This window comes from Chenopodium quinoa, unplaced genomic scaffold (assembly GCF_001683475.1).
Source record: "Chenopodium quinoa cultivar QQ74 unplaced genomic scaffold, ASM168347v1, whole genome shotgun sequence".
Classification (NCBI taxonomy): domain Eukaryota; kingdom Viridiplantae; phylum Streptophyta; class Magnoliopsida; order Caryophyllales; family Amaranthaceae; genus Chenopodium; species Chenopodium quinoa.
The window spans coordinates 498,471-505,462 of NW_018744593.1; positions in this window are offsets into that span (position 1 = coordinate 498,471).

A 6,992-nucleotide genomic window follows, 5' to 3' on the forward strand; every position below is an offset into this window, starting at 1 on the left:
TTCCCAACAATTTATCAAGTGTCTAAATAGTTTCACAAGGCGCACAAGAGATACTCAAGGATGATGATGAGAATGGTGATGAGTTTGATGACGATGATGTAAAGGATGTCTCTTGATAATTTTGCATTTTCATGATAATCTAACCCTAATTATATATACCGTACAAAGTATTATCTGAGCTCAAATTTATCAAGTGTTTGTTGATGGAGGATTGTGTGTTGCTTGTTGATAAATGGTTGCCAGCAACTGTGATCTGTTGCTGGCCAGGGGATGTATGATTGTGATATGTTGTTGTTGCTATTGATGTTGGTGTGTGGCCTGAATTTCTTGGATTATGTCCCTTGATTAATGTTGCTTGGAATATTCTCCTTGACTATGTCCCTTTTTAATTGACCCCTATATAACAAACCAATGTGTTGAGTCCTTTGGCCGTAAATAGTTACACTAGGATAATCCATATGATGAAGGGACTCACTTTCATCGTACAGCTTCTCACTGTGATTTGCTCCGGTTTGTCTGTTGAGGTAACACAGTTTGAGAAGTTTTTGGATGAAAATAAAACCCCTGATGGATTCATAAATTATTTACTTTATTTTGATGAAATTTGCGGTTTTTGTTGTTGTGTTTGTATAGTCATTGAATGCCAAGCTAAGAGTGTACTGTTGCTTAGGGTATTGAACCGGTGCCAAATCATGTAGTTAGCACTGGTTAACCTATGTCATAGACATAGGTATTTGGTATTTGTTATGACTTTTCACTCAAATTTCTGTGTGCATACAAACTTATGCATTAGGAATTGTTGTTATGTCTTAGTTTGATAACCCCCCAACCCTTTTCTCTTTTTTTAGAGCTGTTTTCTTACTAAAACATTTGGAAACTTTTGCGTCTGAAGATACATTCTTTGTTTTGGTTCTGTGCTTGGTGACTGATGAGACCTTGTTGTTGTGTGGTAAGCTAGGAAATGTGTTAAGAATGATGAGAATTTGTGTTGATTTTCTATGATTTGTTCTCAATGACCTATTTGAGATAACATTTGGGTGAAATAAATTTTTTTATTTCAATCCCCTTGGCCCTGTGTGATTTGAGTCCCCTTGTTGTGAAAATGAGTCCCTTTTTTTAGGGTTTTCATGTGTGGTTTTGATTTCCATGTGATGAAGGGATTCATTTGATCCATTGTTGTTAAGTGTGTTTAGCTCCAATATATTCTGGTCAAAGATGTGTTGTTGAAGAAATCACTTGAACATTGTGTGTTGCTTGTTGATAAATGGTTGCCAGCAACTGTGATCTGTTGCTGGCTAGGGGATGAATGATTGTGATATGTTGTTGTTGCTATTGATGTTGGTGTGTGGCCTGAGTTCCTTGATTACGTCCCTTGATTAATGTTGCTTGGAATATTCTCCTTAACTATGTCGCTTTTTAACTGACCCCTATATAACAAACCAATGTGTTGAGTCCCTTGACCGTAAATAGTTACACTAGGATAATCCATATGATGAAGGGACTCACTTTCATCGTACAGCTTCTCACTGTGATTTTGCTACTAACAACCAGGCCAACAACCAAATAGCAGCATCACAGCTGAAAGAGCAGGCAACAGAACCAGCGGCCTGAACTAGCTCACACCAGCTAGAGCCTAAGCAGCCAGAAACAGAAAGCAGTAGCCAACAACAACTAAACACACCCTTGCTTCTCCAGACCTTGATTCTGTATTTTTTTTCTTCAATTTTTTAAAGTATAATATTACAAGTTATTGAAGAAAATATATGTGTTTTATGTATATTATGATTATATATAAGAATTTGGTACAATTTAAGTGAAAAAAATGCATAAATTTTTTTTATTTTTTTTGGGTATTTTTGGCACCTTTTTTTGGGTATTTTTGGCACCGGTTTTGAAAAGAACCGGTGCTAAAAGGTTTTTTTTTTAAAAAAAATTTGGGACTTTTGGCACTGATTCTAAGTCACTACCGGTGCCTATTGTACTGAAATAAAAAAAAAAAATGCGCCATGTAGTTGGCACCGGTTAACCGCTGCCAAAGTATGTAATTAGCACCAGTTAACCGGTGCCAAATCATGTAGTTAGCACCGGTTAACCAGTACCAAATGCTTTAGTTGGCACCAGTTTTGAACCGGTGCCAAATTTTCTTGGATTTAGCGTCCCTCAAATCCCCAACGGTTCAAAACCGGTGCCTTAGGGGGGGTGTTTGAACCGGTGCCCATTTATCTTTTTCGCCTAGTGACCCCACTAACCCTAACCCACAACCCAAAACCCGACCACCCACCACCCTAACCGAAACCCCCACAACCCAGATCTACCCACTGAAACCCCCCTAACCCAAAACTACCCACAACTGAAAACCCTTACCCCACAACCATCCACAACCCACCACCACACAACGAACACCACCAGCCACCACATCCACACTCCACCACGCAACAACCGAAAAAAAAATTGAGACTCGAAAAACATACCTTAATAACAGAAATTGACTTTGAATGCCTGAATTTGGTTTAAATAGGCCAAATTTGACCATGAAAAGTCTAGATCTACACTTTTCATGGTCGAATTTGGCCAAAAAAACCATTAGGGTCACGAGAAAGGGAAGAGGAGGGGCGTAGGAAGGAGAAGGAGAATGAAGGAGAAGGAGAAGAGAGAGAAAGAGAGCGCGGAGGAGAGAGAGGGAAGAGAGGAAGAGGAGGAAAGAGGAGAGGAGAGAGAAATAGAAGAGAGGAAGGAGGAGGAAAAAGGCGTAGGTTATTTTTTTTAAGCCTAAATTCCGTCGGAATAAGCATTGAATTCCGTCAAATTTATTGTTCTGATAGAATATTCCGTAGGAAATTTCCTATGGATTTTATTTCCGTAGGAAGTTTGATGTGTTGACGGAAAATTCCATCAGAAACTTCTGACGGATTTTATTTCCGTTGGAAGTTTAATGTTCCGACGGAATATTCCGTCAGAAAGCCTATATTTTCCTATGGAATAAAAATCCGTCGGAATTTCTAATTTTTCCGACGGAAATACATGTCCGTCAGAAATTGTCCGTCAAAATTTGACCTATTTCTAGTAGTGAAGAGTGAAAAGCGAATCATGCTTAGTTTCTATCGGAATATGATGTGGTTTATTGCTTTAATTAATTATCATATATATTTGCTTGTGAGACTAACGCAAAGGTTTCCAAATGTTTTATCTCGATTTTATTAAGGGCCTACAATGGTTCCAAGTTGTAGGTTGATTTTGTTTAACTTTGGTAGATGCCTTAGCCGTTTCTCACGGTGGCGGTAATGTCTTAGAATTTTCTATTTCGTATTTAAAAAGAGCAAAACAACAAATATTTTAAAGGAAAGAAATTTCTAGGGTGTTACATTGATTGTGTAGCATGAGAGATGCGGGGTACTATGAAACAGGGGAAGAAAAAAATTTGGGGTTAATGTTTGAGGATAGTGGGCTGGACGACGTCAGTACAGGAAATGGGTGGCGTCGGTGATTGGGAGTTTGCAGTGGAGGGGTAGGGGGCAAGGGATGGTTGGGTTGTGATGGGGGAGTAGGTAGTTTTTTTTTTTAATTAATTATTATAAAATTTAACCTTGATTAGGCTTATAATTGCATATAATGATATAAACATCATTAATATCACCATTGAATAATTATAACAAATAAAAGTTTACCAAGGATAATAAAAAAATTTCACAATTTACCACTGAGAAAATTAAAAAAATACAGTGTTAGTGTGTTACCAAGAGAATTTCCCAATTATATATTTTTGCAGAACTGAAATTATTTTTACTAAATATTATTTTTTTAAGGTGAAGTGAACAGGATCTAAATTACAACCTCAATATGTGAGCATAAAATGGTAGTAATATCTTCAATAATTATATATGTACATCAAAATGATTAAATTTCTTTTGATATTTGTAACATAAACTTTAAGGCAAATCAAACAAGATTCCACACAAATATGTTTTTTTCTTAAGGGTAAATTACAAAAAAAAAAAAAAAAAAAAAAAAAAAAAAAAAAAAAAACAATAATTTATGTGAATAGTGGCAAATTAAAGTTTAAAACGTTTCAACTAATAAAAATTAAATGGATGAAGCATATAAATATATAATAAGTTTTTGGAAAGAATATACTTTGCATAACCTCCACTATATTGAGTAGATCACCCTAAGGCAAGCTAGGAATTTCTTACAGCCCATTAATGCGGTAAACTATCACATGAGCAAAAGCAATGCTAATTCACTCACATAATCACATACTAATAGTATTAAGTAATGGAAGCCCGTTTACTATAAAAACAAGTTCTTATAGTAAGAAACATATATACCTTCTTATCAACCAAAACTAAACGTCTTTTCTTAACCATACTTACCCATATTTGTGATTTCAAAATATTTAATATATTTATAGCTACATTATTTTTCATTTGTTTTCTTTACTTACAAATTACCATATAATACCTCGTTGCTTGATTAAAAAAAAAAATGGTCATTTACAACTTGGAAGAAACTCCAGATTTGTACATTACCCCAGAATACATAAACAACGTATCTTTTTATCAAATGGTGCACATAAACGAGAAGGGTAACATGAAGGTAATTCGTTCCATACACCTACTCTTAGATGAATTGATGATACATGGTACACGAATAGAAATTTCTTCAGGTGAGAGGCTGTATGATTCTCTAATGATAAGGCCAAATCATAAGATGATTATGCATGTTAATTGTGATGTTGCATGTTATTTTCATATAATAGGCGAAAGAAAGGGTTGTCTTAGACCAATTCAAAATGTAATATTTGATTGGTCTCCTTTTGGAGTGACAATACCAAATTCCGTCAATGATTCTCTAAAAACCCAACTAGGGCAAAAGGAACAAGAAATTGAGCAATTAAACCAACAACTTTCTTCTAGTGAGACTAATTTAAAATCTTCAATGGAGAAAGTAGATGAGCTCAAAGAACAAGTTTCGTCATATAAAAAGGAACAGAAAGACATGGAAGTTGAATTGCATAAAGTATACCAACGACTTGCTTCGGTTGATTTTGAGTTAGAACTATACAAGATTGAATTGGAGTCGTATAAGAAGGGTGAAGATGAGTTGTTAGATCAAATTTGTAGTTATAGAGGGGAAAATCAAAGATTAGAATTAGAATTACAAAAGACACTAGCTCAACTTTCTTCTATTAATTGTGAGTTACAATCTAATAAAATTGAGGTAGAAACTTCAACCAATAGCATAAAAGAACTTGGATATCAACTTTCCTTGTGTAGGAAATTCAAGATAATGAGAGAAAACTTGGGAATGTTGAAGAAGAACGTTCTTTGATTAGGTCAGAGTTAAAGTCCGCCAAGAATGAACTACAGTTGTCAAATAAAAATGTTAAAGGTCTTGAGGAAGTACTCTCGAATTATAAGAAAGAAAAAGAAAACATGCAAATAGAGTTACAAAAGTTACAAGATCAACTTTCTTCGGCTAATTGGGAGTTACAATCTTCTACAATCGAGATAGAATCCTCAAGTAAAAGTATAGAAGACCTAAGGTTTCAACTTACTTCTTGCAAGAAGGAAAATCAAGAAATCGAAAGTAAATTAAGGAAGGTAGAAGAAGAACACTCTTTAATTAACCTTGAGTTAAGTTCAACTAAAAATGAATTAGAGTTGTCAAAAAACTATGTTAAAGATCTCGAAGAATCGCTTTCCAATTCTAAGAGAGAAAGTAGGACAATGGAAATAGAATTACAAACAATACGAAATCAACTTTCGTTAGCTAATCATGAACTAGAGTTGAATAAAACTTTGCTAGGGTCCTCAAAAAAAGAGGTAAACGAGCTCAAAGATCAATCTTATAGACATATGATAGAACAACAATTTATGGAAGGAGAATTACATAAATTAATTGACCAAATCAATGTAATTAACTCTAAATTAATGTCCTCTAATCAAAAGTTGGACCAACTTTTAATTTCTAAGCTATGGAATGAATTTGAAGTTTACCATTGTTCACATGAAAGCCTACAATGTCTGAATTTAGCAATCGACTCATCATATGTACAAGGTATGCATTATGCAACATCGATATTCTTCTTCGTTGTTCAATAAATTCACTATCTTCTTTTTTTACTCTTACAATCAACTCATGTAGTTTACGAAATGATCTGATTTTTGTAGATGTTCAAGAGGAAATGATAGTTGAGATTAGCGACGTTTAATTACAAGAAGAAAACTAATTGCTCTGTTAGTCTTCCAAGCCCTATTAAGCCTCTTACTCAATTACACTCAAATGGACAAGTTTACATAAAATATCGATGTGTTGCTATAAAGCTTAAATTCTTTGAAATTTCTCCTCATTTGTATTCTTTTATTAGTGGGAATATTGGTTGTAATCTTATTGAATTGATTATCTCATGTCTTATTGTTGTTGCTAAATTATTGTGCTAATATATTTGCTTTGTGACTTTGAGTTCTTTGCTTTGGTTGGTTGGGTAGTTCGAAAAGTAACTAAACTAATTAAGATATAAGTACATATATTGACAAATTAATTATATCAAATGAGTACCACCCAAAATCCAGATTGGTCCAAAAGGTGAACTGGGTGGTACACTAAAAAAAACCGTACCGATTATATGATTAAAATTATTTAATATGATATAATTTTAAACATTGAGATTAAAAAAGAAACAGATTAAGTATCAAATGAAACAAGATCATATCAATGAAAATGTGACTATTAAAATGTAGATATGTATCTAAATTTAATAATATTTCAACTTTGTGGTCAATATTTGTTGGCCATCAGCCCATGTCTACTAACTAACTAGCCATTAAATCTTAGTGTATAAACCATAATAATATCAAGCATCTAAAACTTTAGCCTCCATTGTAAATTTTGAAGGGGCTTTCATCGGATTTCAGAGGTGGAAAGCCTCAATCGTTTGTTTCTTTTAATTCTTAAGTTATAATAATGTCTCCCTCGAAAGAAAGGGTTTATCT